We start from the raw sequence: 15,189 nt of genomic DNA on the forward strand, positions 1-15,189 counted from the left end.
TCATATACATCGTTCTAACGTATGTCATACATCGTAAAGACGCAGGCTCATATACATCGTCCCAACATCTGCTATACATCTTACAGATGCAGTCTCAGGCACATCTTCCTGACATCTGTTTTTGGAATAATCATCCTACTGTGGTCTATACTAAGGGCTAATGTACAAAAACACTATTAAAAGCTTAAATCAGTGTTTTTTAAAGTCTGAGAATGTGGGCTTCCCCTCAGACAAAGAGCTGGGACACGCACGTTTCCTGGGAACGTTGTGCAACGGCTTAAGTTATGTTTTCTCTCTTTGGTGGGTGTGTTTCTCGATTATTGGCTGTGTTCCAGGTGATACCCAATTATTAGAGATGTGTCTGTAAACCCGTGGTAATAAAAAGGCGCTTGTGCACACAACAGGATGTTTTAAAAAACGTCACTTTCTAAAAAATGTTATGCCTATGGGATCATGGTAATGTTATTTGAACCCAAAGACACTGAACAATTGAGCCAAGAATAACATGCATTTATTTAGAGAATTCATTATTTTTCTTAATCTGTAGGAAATATACTGTATTTCTCTCTTTTGACTACACATTTGTGAGCTGTATGTGTACATGTTTGAGAACAAAAACTAATTGTCACACTATATTGTCCACTGTCTATCATAATGTCAATTATTTCAGTAGCAAAAAAAAAAAAAAAAAAAAAAAAAAAAATGCTGTCCCTGCTACAGCCTCTGCTCCAGTCTGTTGCCAGTCGGGGAAGTCCTTGATGGCCGGCTTCGTACTCAGGAAAGTAGGATCCCTCGGTGCTGCTGCTGTGACAAGAACAAAAGATTTGGGTTTTGTGCGTTATTCGAAGAAGTCTCTTTTAATGCATGGAAGATTTTTTATTTTATTTTTTGTTTCTTCTCCCTTTGTTTTTAAAGAAGTGGTTGAGTTATTTTTTTTGCAGATGTGAATAGAAGAACGGTTTAATTAAGTAGACTATGGCAAGCCAAATGTCATTAACATAGTTAAATTCTCCATTAAATTTTCCTCAGAAGTAAGGCCATTTGGTCAGTAGGAGCGGGGCTGCAGTCTGTGCAGTTTAATTTTGGATGAAGTTCAAGATCCACAACCAGGGGCGCCGTATAGGGGGGAAAAGTTAGGACAATTCCAAAGGCCCATGACTGACAGGGGCCCCAAAAAATAGGTCAAAACTAATATAAAATTATTAAACCATCATTCAAGTATATATATTTCAAATATAATAATACAACTAATGATCTTTGTTTTACTTGTTTTTGGCAGTAAAAGTTAAATATCCCCATTGACCAAAAAGTAAACATCCATATTGACAGACCACCCCCCTGTATCTGCATGAAATGGTTTGGTCCTGCCTTAGCGCACTCAGCGACGGTGTTTAGTTACAGTCAGTAGATGCGCTAGAACTACAGTGACCACAATGTTGCCAAGTAACGTTATATCAAAATCTGGTTTTCAAAAAAGGAAAGAGAAAAAGAGAGGAAAAACAAAGGAAAGGGTGTCAAACTGTAACCCAGTTTTTCACCAAGAAAGGTGGGTATCCTCTAGTCTGTGAGTGGTATTAACCTGTTGGCTTAATGTCCATAGTGAAATAAGCTAGCTAGCTACAGACTAGTGTTAGCCTACATTTAATCAGTGCAGGGAAACGTTTTGCAAGATATTCATATTCAATCATTGTCCCTGCCCCTTTTAGCAGACTTAACAACAGATGTGTCAGCAGCACCCCAGTCTCCCACTAACTGTGCCCCTCCCTGTCCCAGTGAAGAAGGTGAGCAACGTTGTGTTTAACGACATGCCAGTTAGCATCACTGCAGGGAGTCTGTGGGGATTTCTGTCTCTCTTGCTCTTTTTACCATTACAAAAAAAGAAAATGAAATATTTGTTAAGGACAAAAATTCAAACACATAAATAACAATTATTTTATCACATAATGATCATTATGAAATAAAATAAAAAACCTACTGTCTGTACTGGATGCTGGACAGTTGTAAACAGTGAGTAGCTTACCTGAGCCTGCATGTAAGATACAGACAATATTAAAATAATCCAGTTTGATACGTTCATGTAGATTGAGTTATGGAATGACATCTATAGATACAGACTTTATTATTCCCATCATGAAGGACAAGTTATCACACACACACACACACACACACACACACACACACACACACACACACACACACACACACACACACACACACACACACACACACACACACACACACACACACACACACACACACACACACACCTCTAATGTATGTAATCAAATGGTGGTGATACAGAACTAGGTAATTTGTGTCAATGTTCTGTAGTGTTATTTATTAGTATATGGCAATCTTGCATCAAATAGTGAAATACATACTAGACTTGCATGCAGGGGTTAAATTGGGCCGGGGCTCAGCCCCAGCACATAAGCCTACTCGTGTCCGGATGTGCCTGCTTGCAGTCTAAATATGTCACAAAAAATATGATGAAAGTGATGCTTTTGAAAACATGATATTTCTGACAATAAATGAAAGATGTTTGAAATGGCATGTCTATTTTGTCCCTAATGCCCTAATACCTGTTGATACTACAACAACGCAAAATATAGACTCTTAACCTTGCAGTTTTGCACATATCATGTAAGACTATTTCTATTTCTTTGCACAAAACTCTCCAGAAAGTGCCATTTAACGGTTTATTTTTAAATTTTTTTTCCCGGGGGTGCATACCCCCGGACCCCCCTAGGGAGAGCCTAGCCTATTCCAATTTAACCCCTGCTTGCATGCATGTACAAATCACCAGCAGCAATATATTGTGATAGTACTAGTATTGAACTACAAGAAGCAAGACAATTGCAAGCCTTTAATTAGAGTTATGTAAAGCTTTTGATGGGACAGTTAGGTCCTAGAGATGTGGTGACAACAGCTGCGCAGAGGGGGCCCAATTAGATTTTTTGTCATGGGGCCCAAAATTCCTGGCGGCGCCCCTGTCCACAACAGGTGAGCCGTTTACGGTAGAAGGGCTTCAGCTACGGCCAAAAGTTACACAAAAATCCAGCAAAATCTAGACTAATATATTTGTTATACAGTCACCCAGGTGTTTTGTTCCTTTAGAGTTTTAATTCAAACCTTACTTCAAATCTGTTTCGCTGAACTTAACTAGTCGTTTTGGTGCCTAAACTTAACTGTCGTCACCGTAGCTGTATCCCATCTATCCTCAACCGCTGTTAAAGTGCCATTCTGACAATATGTATTTAGATCACTTTGTAAATCTTTAAATAAAGCTTAAAATAGCATGTTAAACATCGTCCCATAAAATATGCCATAACTTTCTCTCTAAAAAGGGCTAACATCAAGGTTTCATAGTAATCACAATTATTTAAAAAGTATTTACTTTTGATACCAAAGGTGTCATTTTATGCTGCCCTCCCTTTACTTCCTACTCCCATTTTCAATTACGATTTTTGTAAACTTACCACAGATGATTTGGCAAAGTAATGACTTTCCACATTTTCCACATTTCCCCGTTGAATATCTTGGTCATCATGGCAATTGAGAGATCTGAAAAATACAAACATAAAAATTTTAAATAAGATAAGATCCTTAATTAATCCCACAGTGGAGGACATTTTCAGTGATACTGCAAGCGCAATGACAAATGTATCAATAAAAATTGCAAGAATAAAGCAGTTAAAACAGTTAAATATACAGACAGAAAGTTTAATAACACGGTATTCACAGTATTGCACAGAGGAGTTATTGATATTGCATAATAACGTGTACACTGATGTTGCACATGAGTAAATTGTCAGATAGGGTGCGTGTGGTCTACTTGGAGCAGTGTTGATTATAAAGTCTGACAGCAGCAGGAAGGACATGTGGTGTCTCTCCTTCACTGCACGTTAGGGTTACATGTGAATACAAAATGTAACCTAAGTACAACTTCCAAAGGGTTAAAATATTAATGTTAATAGATGGATATGATTTAATAATAGTTTATTACCTACCCATTTCAAAGTCTGTGTAGGTGTTCTTCTTTGGCTTCCTCTTCTGGAATCATTAGTGCCTCTTCCTCTGAGTAGGCCAATTCAGCAGTGGTCGTCAAATCAGTTTTCAAACTCTTTCCTGTTATCTGAAAGAGATTAATATACAGGAGGTAATTAATAATTCAAGTACAATGTAATAGATAGAGAAAGTCTAGGAACCCTTGACCACACAGGCGGTTGAAAAATAGAGCCAACACATAAGAATCATGAGTGGCACTGCGCCTGCCCCAAATACTAGATAGATTCGGATTACAGGTGTGTAATTTGCATCATGCAACAAACTAATATGACAATAACATACCTCACTGATAGTTTGCAATACTAAAAATACTGCATCCTCACAAAAGAGCAGTATTTTTTTTATAGTAGCTTTCACATAGTGTTTCTGTTTTTATGTTGGTATGATGTATAGTGAAAGATCAGAAAACGTGGGCAGGAGGTGGGAGAGAAGGCAATGCACAGATGAAGGACATCATACCACAATAATAGTTGTGTGTATAAGCCTGATCAACAAGTGAAAAGAGTCAGGTATGTTATTGTCATATTAGTTTGTTGCATGATGCAAATTACACACCTGTAATCCGAATCTATCTCGTATTTGGGGCAGGATAGTGCCTAGCAATCTAGCAGCCTAACGTTAGCTAACGTTACTGGCCTGTACTGCAACTGACATAGCTAACGTTAACTTTACATTCAGATTCAGTCAGATTAGTACATATAACTAGCTAGAGCACAGATATTTTAATTTTAAATTAATGTGAAAAAGGGCAGCTAGTGCGAGGTTAGCCTGATCTAACGGCTCTTTTTTTTGTTTTTAATCTAACGGTTCTAAAGAACGTGTGCTTACTGGTTTGTGTATGCTTATCTTGTTTATCATCTGGTTGATAAAGGAATAAGGTTTGTCAGTGTTTACTCTATCGTTTGTATTGTCAGTCACTTGATATGCCGTTTAAGAGTTTTATGGACTTGGAGATGAGTATGTGCAAGTAAGGCTAGCATGTCAACATATTTTAGCCTGCAGTTAATTACCAGGCTAATGACCCTGTTTAGTTACATGAAACGGTGTAACTTGAGAGATAGAAATGCAATTACTACGGTATGTTGGATGTGACAGTAGGTTCAAAGGAGAATCATTTTAATATTGTATTAGGCTTTTAATTTAGGTTGATTTCTGCATAGAAAGTGAATTAACTATCCAACCATGAAGACCATCTTTTTAGCTAGGGAGGCTACACTATGATAATGATTATTTATGGTCCATAGTATACTGTGATCTATACAAACAAAACATTTGAATGCTGTGATTGCTGGCTGTCAGATGCATCAATGCATTAATATTCTGGACAGTATCTAGATAATGGATAATCATGATCGTCAAGGTAGCTCACCACTCACTAGGTAGAGCGTGTACCATTAAGGCTGCTCCATCATGTTTTGTTATCATTTGTACAATATGTGTAAAGATTTGATGTTGATCTAGTGAACGACAATTCTTGCATCCGTAGCTTTTGCATGCATTTAAAAGAAATTAATATATCCCACTTGGTTTGTTAGGTTTCAAGAGAGGAAAACTATCCAGTAGACAGGACAGTGAAAATGACGAGAGCGGGACAATTTCCAGTGTAATCTTCATACAGGACTTAAACTGTTATACTCGGAGTCTCAGTGGAAAGAAAGATAAGAACTGACTTAGTTAAAAACTCAGAATCAAATGAAAACCTTGTTTACATTTTGAATATGTGTGCATAACAGAAGGTAGTCATGAAGATTTGATTTCACATTGACAATGTTTCACTAATTTTTAAAAGGTGTGTGAATGTTTAAGTCAAAGAGTATTAATAAACTATGAATCATTGTTTAGTAATGCTTATTCAGCACTCTTATGCATTTATCAAGTGTAAGTTAAGGTGCATATGTACTTAACTTTACAATAAGTCTACCAAAGAGCATTACTAACTGTTTAGTTATGGTTTAGTCAGGCTTGTTCAGTATTGTTAAATACTTAAGTGTTAGTTAAGCGAGCTCGGGTAAACGCAGGGAATCCAGGGCCGAAGACCCGAGGAGGAGACACTGGAGTAGGCAAGCAGAGGAGCCGAGGAAGGGCTGGCTGGATGCGGAGACAGAGGCAGGGTGGAGCAGGGTGCCATGGGAGGAGGACTGAATGGTGAGGCCAGCTTACTGTATATGGAAGGCTTGGAGATGAACACTGCAGAAACAAACACAAAGAAGGGTAAGACAAGGAAACACACAGGGACAGGCAAGTGCAAAGTATCTTTCTGGTTAGTAGCGAGTGTCACCGGTGAAGCTGAGACAACAATTCAGCGGAGATGGTCTGTTGAGCCGGGGTTGAAGTACTGAGCTTGATTGTAGATGGCTGGCAGGTGTGCGTGGTTGGAGAGCGGTGATGGTGGATTGGCAGCAGGTGTGTGTTGTCAGCTGGCAAGCAGTAGACAGGAGGGGAGGAGGGAAAGCAAAAGAGACACAGGAAGAGAGAGACAGAGCCAACAAAAAAAACACTAACAGCTAGAGAAAATGAACAAAAACTCACAGCCAGCCGACCCCAACCATCACACATATGTTCTCTACTTTACAATAAGTCTACCAAAGAGCATTAATAACTGTTTAGTTTTGGTTTAGTAAGGTTTATTCAGTATTGTTAAATACTTAATTAAATGTTAGTTAAGGTGCATATGTTCTCTACTTTACAATAAGTCTACCGAAGAGCATTAATAACTGTTTATTTATGGTTTAGTAAGGCTTGTTCAGTATTGTTAAATACTAAATTAAGTGTTAATTAAGTTGCATATGTTCACAACTTTACAATAGTTAAGTGATGGTTTAGTAAGGCTTATTCAGTATTGTTACACATTAATTAAGTGTTAGTTAAGGTGCATATGTTCTCTACTTTACAATAAGTCTACCAAAGAGCATTAATAACTGTTTAGTGATGGTTTAGTAAGGCTTATTCAGTATTGTTACACATTAATTAGGTGTTAGTTAAGGTGCATATGTTCTCTACTTTACAATAAGTCTACCAAAGAGCATTAATAACTGTTTAGTGATGGTTTAGTAAGGCTTATTCAGTATTGTTACACATTAGTTAAGTGTTATTAAGGTGCATATGTTCTCTACTTTACAATAAGTCTACCAAAGAGCATTAACAACTGTTTAGTTATGGTTTAGTAAGGCTTATTCAGTATTGTTACACATGAATTAAGTGAACATTTAAGGTTAAGTAATGCTTATATAGCATGCACAATAATTTATATAGGTTGGGTTTTAATGTCTACATGAAGACAAAGGAAGAAGTAAACCTCTTTTCCCTGATCTCACCCTCTATCAAAAGTAAGTCATATGTTGGAGGATGGACAAATATAGTGGACAAAGGTATGTGGACAACCATAACCCGTAAATAAACAATAAAAAAAGTTTTCTCATAATGACATGGCTTGGCCATGAACCTTAAGACATACATGCTATCAAACATCTTTATCAACCACCTGTAATATTAGGAAATACCTTCATCAACATCAACTAAGGGTTTACTTAGACACTTTAGTTAGCTTTTATTTCCAGTTTAGGCTTTTTAGTACATTTCCTAATGTTAAAATATACACCTTAGTTAACTGTGATTAAAAGTTAGTCGAGGATTGTTACTGCATTAGCTAATAGTACAATAGACACCTTAGTTAAAACCCTCAGAGCCCTACAGGATCGTCCACGACGTCACACAGCACCTCCGATTAATATTTAGATTATTCAATGAAACTTTTATCGATCTTCTTACCGTTTTTTCCAGCGAAAAGCTAACGAGTTAGCCATCATGGGGGTGTCTTTGTTGTCTTCGTTGTCTTCACTGTTTAGATATTTGGGATACATTTGGGCCTTTTTTTGAAGAAATGGTTAGTAAATAGTTTGTCATTTATATGAGTTATAATGTTCATTATGTTTATTTTTGCACTGGATGACTCCAGATATATAGGATAACTGTTTCAGACAACACAAATGCTTGCTGTGTGTGTGATATCAATACATTTGACATTATTATTTTGATTATTGGCAAAAGCGTCTGGACTTTTTTTGAAAACAATTATATATTTTGTCAACTGTATAAGTTATAATATTTATTTCTTCACAGTTTGACACCCAAGACATATGGGAACTGATTTAGACAGGAGATTGGCTTAGCATTTATTGTTGTGTGTATGATATCAATAAATATCTGTGAGATTCATTTTCCGTTTTATTTATTTATTTGTTTTTAAGGTCATACAACCTTTTTTTACATTCAATTGACCTCACTACAGCTCAAATATTCTAATAGCCCAATTTTTCCTGATGTACATTGATTGACTATAGACAACAGGGTTGCTGTTTTTTACAAGTTTTTTTAGAAAATAAAACCAGACAGAAAAGGAATTGTAAAAATGGCATCAGGTTCCTGGACGTTAACTTTTATAAACAGTTAGTCAAGGCTTGTTACTGCATTAACTATGGTTAAATAGACACATTATTTAACTGTTATTAACAGTTAGTCAAGGCTTATTATTGCATTTACTAATGATATAATAGACACCTTAATTAACTGTTTTTAATAGTCAGGGCTTAATTCAATTCAATTCAATTCAATTTTATTTATGGTATCAAATCATAACACGAGTTATCTCGAGAAACTTTACAGATAGAGTAGGTCTAGACCACACTCTATAATTTACAAAGCCCCAACAATTACAGTAATTCCCTCAAGAGCAAGCAGTGCGACAGTGGCGAGGAAAAACTACCTCTTGGGAAGAAACCTCGGACAGACCCAGGCTCTTGGTAGGCGGTGTCTGACGGTGCCGGTTGGGGATGTGATGAACAGTGGCAATAATAGTCACATTAATAATGGAACAGTGACTTCAAATGGTAGTCGTAGTAGTTCATGTCATATCAGGGTGCTGAGTAGACTCCCCAGAAGCTAGGATTACTATCAAGCATTTCTGGGACGGGATGCACACAAATGGTAATATAAAGGGAGAGGAGAGAGAAGCTCAGTGTGTCAAAGGAAGGAATTCCCCCGGCAGTCTAGAACTATAACAGCGTAACTAAGAGAGGCAGTTCAAAAGGAGAGGTAGCCTGTTCGGGCTTGGAACTCTCCCCTGCCGGATCGGGCTGTGCTGGCCTGCCTCCCACACTTTTGTGATATTATTAATCTGACGACTATGAAGAGAAGCAGGTGGGCCGGGTTAGGCGGACGCTGCAACTCCTCACTCCCTAACTATAAGCTTTATCAAATAGGAGAGTTTTAAGTTCATTCTTAAATGTGGTGACAGTTTCTGCCCCCCGAACCCAGATTGGGAGCTGGTTCCATAGGAGAGGAGCCTGATAACTGAAGGCTCTGGCTCCCATTCTGCTTTTAGAAACTCTATGTACCACAAGTAACTCTGCATTCTGGGAGCGCAGTGTTCTAGTGGGACAATAAGGTATTAGGAGCTCTTCTAGATATGATGGTGCTTGACCATTTAGAGCTTTGTAGGTCAGGAGAAGAATTATAAAGGAATATTTCACCGCTGGAAAGCTGAATATATCTTTAAATTGGGTCACTTATGTAGTAGAAATGTGAAGAAAAAAAATTGAAATTGGTGCCTTCTAGGCCGAGAAAAGCCATAAAATGTGTTTTTGGCTTATATGGATGAAAGACACCAAATCCCAGAATGCACCTGCTTCGCTGCTTTGAGTCCACTCCCAAGCCACGCCTACAGCTTGACAGACAGACAGAGGCATTCAACTCAACTCAAGCGTGTTTTATTGTCATTTCAACCATATACACAAAACAACGTTTCATCGTGACTGAAGTGGTGTTACACATTTAAAATATATAAAAACGACATTATATAAAAACGACATACAAAACAGGCTACATTTAGTGCACACACATTATATGCTCCGTGAAGTTCAGCTAACGCATACTAGCATTAGCGCTTGGTGGGCTATAAACACTGAGTATAACACAGCCGTGAATTAGCGTGGAATGTAGAATGGTCGGCATTTAACAGTCAAACTCCACCAGCAGTTAGCAGTTAAATGGATACAAATCACCACATTTCTGCACCACTCCGTGTTAACACAGCCCACCTCTTTTACCCGGCGACAGAGCATCTCTAGCTCGGAGAGCTAGCAGGCCTGGTAGCTGGACAGTCCGGTACACTATTCAGCATGTTTCCACAACAACAAAAACAGCAGTCTCTGAACTCGCGGGAGTTTCGTTGAAGGTGGATGTAGTCCAGTTTGTTGTTTAATGAGCGGACACTTGCAAGCAGGATTGATGGGACAGGTGGCCGGCTAGCGTTAGCTTTCCACCTAGCCGATGAGGATGTCCCCTAGCCGGCTAGCGGCAGCGAGCGACACTGCTGGTCTCCGTGCAGGCGAAGCTCGCGTAGTGTGCCGAGTATTCCGTCTGTAATAACGTTTCCTGCATATTCTCCGATCTGTACCAATGTATCCCAGTGGTACACACTGTAGTTTGAATGCACATAATTGTTGTAAATGTTTGCTGCTGAAAACAGAGAGCCTGTTTAGCGAAGCTTCAAGATGGCTGACAGTCGTTTTCATTTGGAATACCTCGGCCAGACTCGGCAGTCCAACCCCCTGTGGGCGGGTTTAAAACATGCGGAAGTAGCTCCTACTACTGGCTGTAGTCCTTTGCCTCTGGCCAAAAAATCTTCCGATGATGCAAAAATCGTCATTTTACGTCATCGGAAGATTTTTTCCAGACCCCCAATGCAGAGATCTCTCGTCTCGGTCATTCACAAATACTACCGTGTTTCTACTGATACAAAGCTGAATGCTAAATCGGTGAAGTATCCCTTTAAATTAAATCCTGGATTTTACAGGAAGCCAATACAGAGAAGCTCATACAGGAGAAATATGATCTCTTTTCTTAGTTCTTGTGAGAACACGCGCTGCAGCATTCTGGAGACAGCTGGAGAGACTTAAGGGACTTATTTGAGCAACCTGACAGTAGGGAATTACAATAGTCCAGCCTGGAAGTAACGAATGCATGGACTAGTTTTTCAGCGTCGTTTTGAGACCGGATATTCCTAATTTTGGCAATGTTACGAAGATGAAAAAAGGCTGTTTGTTTTAGATGGGCGTTAAAGGATATATCCTGATCAAAAATAACCCCTAGATTTCTGACAGTAGTGCTGGAGGCCAGGGCAATACCATCCAGAGTAGCTATGTCTTTAGATAATGAGGTTCGGAGGTGTTTAGGGCCCAGCACAATAACTTCAGTTTTGTTAGAGTTTAACATCAGAAAATTATCGGTCATCCAGGATTTTATATCTTTAATGCACGCTTGAAGTTTAGCTAGCTGACTGGTTTCGTCTGGTTTGATTGACAAGTATAATTGGGTGTCATCCGCATAACAGTGAAAGTTAATTGAGTGTTTCTTAATAATATTACCAAGAGGAAGCATATATAAGGAGAATAGAATTGGTCCAAGCACTGAGCCTTGTGGAACGCCATGGCTAACTTTAGCGTACTTGGAGGATTTATCATTAATAGTAACAAATTGAGATTGATCAGAGAAATTGGACTTAAACCAGCTTAGAGCGATTCCTTTAAAGGGGTGATAGAATGCAAAACTGATTTTACCTTGTCATAGTTGAATAATGACAGTTTAGTGGGTAACTAGGACATACATAGAACCTCTAAATCCCATTGACACCTCTTTTCTCTGCAAATCTCACTTTTTGAAACTGCCTCTGAAAACGGGCGAATCTCAATAAGCCTCATAGTTGATGTCAACTATTGCGGCTCCTCCTCATTTGGCTCTAGTCTCTCTCTTTGTCACGCCCCAACATTTGCATAGGTTACACAACTGACCTGAGATCAGTTAGTCTTCTGAATCTAGGTCGTGCAGATCTCAGAAATTGTATACATTGTTCATATGCTATTTTACCATTAAATTCACTTCTGAGACTTTTTTATGCGATAAATCAACTATGTAGAGGTCAAATATGGGCCGTTTTACGAAAATTGATGTCTAATTGCAAATTTTGTCCGACTGTGTGTCGGAGTTCAGAGGCTGGTGCTGCCTGTGTAGCTGCCTCGCCGCCTGGCCTGCCTTCCTTCACAGACCTCGGCCTGCTGTGAGGTAGATGGAGCTCAGTCACGGCTGGCAACCCACAGCACTCCATACCCGTGCAAAGTCACCGTTTTGGGCTACGAAACGCCGCTGCTCTGACAGAGCTCCAGGGCCTCCAACTCCCATCTTCCTGCTAGCTAAATGCCCGGTGTATGTGAGTGAAAGCGCGGTCAGCGAGCTTGTTACGCCAGCATTCTCTTACCACAGGTTCCAGTTACTATTTTAATGTGTGTAATTATAATGTGTTGAGTTATTTAAACAAACGATTGGGGAAATAAACGCCGCTTGTCTGCGAGTCTCATTGATAGAGCCTGCGGCTGGATGGAGCTCTATCAATGAGAGCTAGCTAGCTAGCCTCCTCTTAGAATTCCTCTGGAATTCACAAAAATTCATTAACTTGAAATCGGACACCGTTGTTAGGTTTATAAGACATTTAGTTAGATGTTGTGTAAGTGGCGTGACGAAATTCAAACTGTAAATATACTCGAATTAAGGCAAAAAGGAAGCTAACTATCCGTGATTTGTAGCTAGGATTGAAGGGACAGTCACAGCTAACGAAACAGCTAGCTAGTCTTCACAAATATTAACTTGAAATCGGACATCGTTGTTAGGTTTATAAGACATATAGTTAGATGTTGTGTAAGTGGCGTGATGAAATTCAAACTGTAAATATACTCGAATTAAGGCAAAAAGGAAGCTAACTATCCGTGGTTTGTAGCTAGGATTGAAGGGACAGTCACAGCTAACGAAACAGCTAGCTAGTCTTCACAAATATTAACTTGAAATCGGACATCGTTGTTAGGTTTATAAGACACAGACATGGGGGACTCGAGTCACATGACTTGACTCGAGTTAGACTCGAGTCGCAAATTTTAGGACTTGAGACTTGCTTGATTAACATTCATAAAAGACTCGACTTGACTTTGACTTGATATTCCTGACTTGAGACTTGACTTAGACTTGAGTCAAATGACTTCAAATGACTTGACTTTCTGTTTATTTCTGATATTGAGGGGGAGTTAACTTTACGATTTTAGAAAATCCATATACAGATGAGAAAATCTGATTGGGTGCTGTTGCATGCGCGGGAACCCGTTGATTACCAAGTAACGCGACAGACACCTGCAGTAAACAAAACGTCGCTAAGGCTTGTAACTAACGTCATGGATCCTTCTGCACCGAAAATAATAAAGTTTGGCTATAAGGATTACGAATCTGACCAGGCAAAGAAGAAACGAACGGCAGTTTGCAAGGTCTGCAATGCAAAGATTTCCGACAAAACCACCACCACGTCGAATTTCATCAGACACTTCAAATCCCACAAGGAAAGGTAAGTAATGAAGTCAGCCTAATCTTTTTAGCTAACGCTTCCATAATGGCTAGCTAGTCAGAAGTAACGTTAAGTCTGATAGTGACGATTATACTTTTTAGTTATCAGGCAATCTAACTAAAATACGTTAAATGGCAACGTGAAACATGTTGTTGTCTAAATATTATCCTGATTTATACGCTAGCAAAAACGTTGGCAATGTAAAGTAAGCCGCTCTCTCTCTTTCCCTCTGAAACACGTCCCCATAAGTTATAGTAGTAGCTAGTTAATGGCCAGTAAGTAAACAGTTAGCAATCCAGACAGTTTTAGCTTCATATAATAGACTGAAGTATAATTAATATATATACAAAGGTGTCAAGTAACGAAGTACAAATACTTCGTTACCTTAAGTAGAAATTTGGGGTATCTATACTTTACTGGAGTAATTATTTTACAGCAGACTTTTTACTTCTACTCCTTACATTTTCACGCAGTTATCTGTACTTTCTACTCCTAAAAATAGCCGTTACTCCTATTTCAGTTTGGCTTGTTTTCATTCCGGCCTTATTTAGGTGCCACTTAAATGCCTGCGCTTCTCGCTGATGCTCCGAAAACAGACGTTAGAGGGAACTGAATCATCGCCGCACGGGACGCTAGTTAACACTAGCTACACTCGACAGCAGGTAACGTTAGCCGCAGTTAGCTAGCAGCTGGAGTAAACACGGTTAAAATGCTGAGAGCTAAACGGTGTAAAAGTGTGTCTGTATTTCACTGGAGAGGATTGTAACACCAGACTGTAGCTGCCGTTGTCTGAAAAACACAGACTCAGCCAGAAATAAGTTATTGTTATAAGTTATTGTTAATACAGTTTTAATAAATCATTAACTTTGACCCTGTGGCCTTAGCATTACACAAGCCATTTTTTAATGTCGCCTTGTGCTCCTTTTTATTAATTTTTTAGATCAACGTTTTATTGTTATATTTTTGAACATACAGAACAGACAAATACAATGGAATAAGGTGCTCCTTTTTTTTTGTGGAGGTGGGGTAGTGCACTGTAGGCCCCTGTGGGGCAACCTAGCTTTTGTCCTTAAAGGAATATTTCACCGCTGGAAAGCTGAATATATCTTTAAATTGGGTCACTTATGTAGTAGAAATGTGAAAAAAAAATTGAAATTGGTGCCTTCTAGGCCGAGAAAAGCCAGAAAATGTGTTTTGGTCTTATATGGATGAAAAACACCAAATCCCAGAATGCAGCTGCTTCGTTGCTTTGAGTCCACTCCCAAGCCACGCCTACCGCTTGACAGACCGACAGAGGCATTCAACTCAACTCAAGCGTGTTTTATTGTCATTTCAACCATATACACGAAACAACGTTTCATCGTGACTCAAGTGGTGTTACACATTTAACATATATAAAAACGACATTATATAAAAACGACATACGAAACAGGCTACATTTAGTACACACACTTTATAGGCTCCGTAAAGTTCAGCTAACGCATACTAGCATTAGCGCTTGGTGGGCTGTAAACACAGAGCATAAACACAGCCGTGAATTAGTGTGTAATGTAGAATGGTCGGCATTTAACAGTCACAAACTCCACCAGCAGTTAGCAGTTAAATGGATACAAATCACCACATTTCTGCACCACTCGGTGTTAACACAGCCCACCTCTTTTACCCGGCGACAGAGCATCTCT

General features: G+C 39.0%; 1 protein-coding gene and 1 long non-coding RNA gene across 3 annotated transcripts in view; one reads left to right on the forward strand and one right to left on the reverse strand.

Annotated features, from left to right (window-relative positions):
* Window positions 1–15,189, forward strand: part of slc1a7b (solute carrier family 1 member 7b) — a 206,947-nt gene that overhangs the window by 20,990 nt on the left and 170,768 nt on the right. The gene's annotated exons all lie outside the window — the stretch shown is intronic.
* Window positions 676–6,153, reverse strand: LOC120566115. Of its 2 annotated transcripts, XR_005640336.1 has the most exons (4): window positions 6,052–6,153; window positions 4,011–4,135; window positions 3,480–3,564; window positions 676–804 (listed from the first exon to the last, which is right to left on the reverse strand). It is a non-coding gene; the product is annotated as an uncharacterized LOC120566115 (long non-coding RNA). The 2 variants fall into 2 exon arrangements; XR_005640335.1 differs by having other exon boundaries at window positions 4,011–6,127.

Source organism: Perca fluviatilis, chromosome 9, assembly GCF_010015445.1.
Source record: "Perca fluviatilis chromosome 9, GENO_Pfluv_1.0, whole genome shotgun sequence".
Lineage (NCBI taxonomy): Eukaryota > Metazoa > Chordata > Actinopteri > Perciformes > Percidae > Perca > Perca fluviatilis.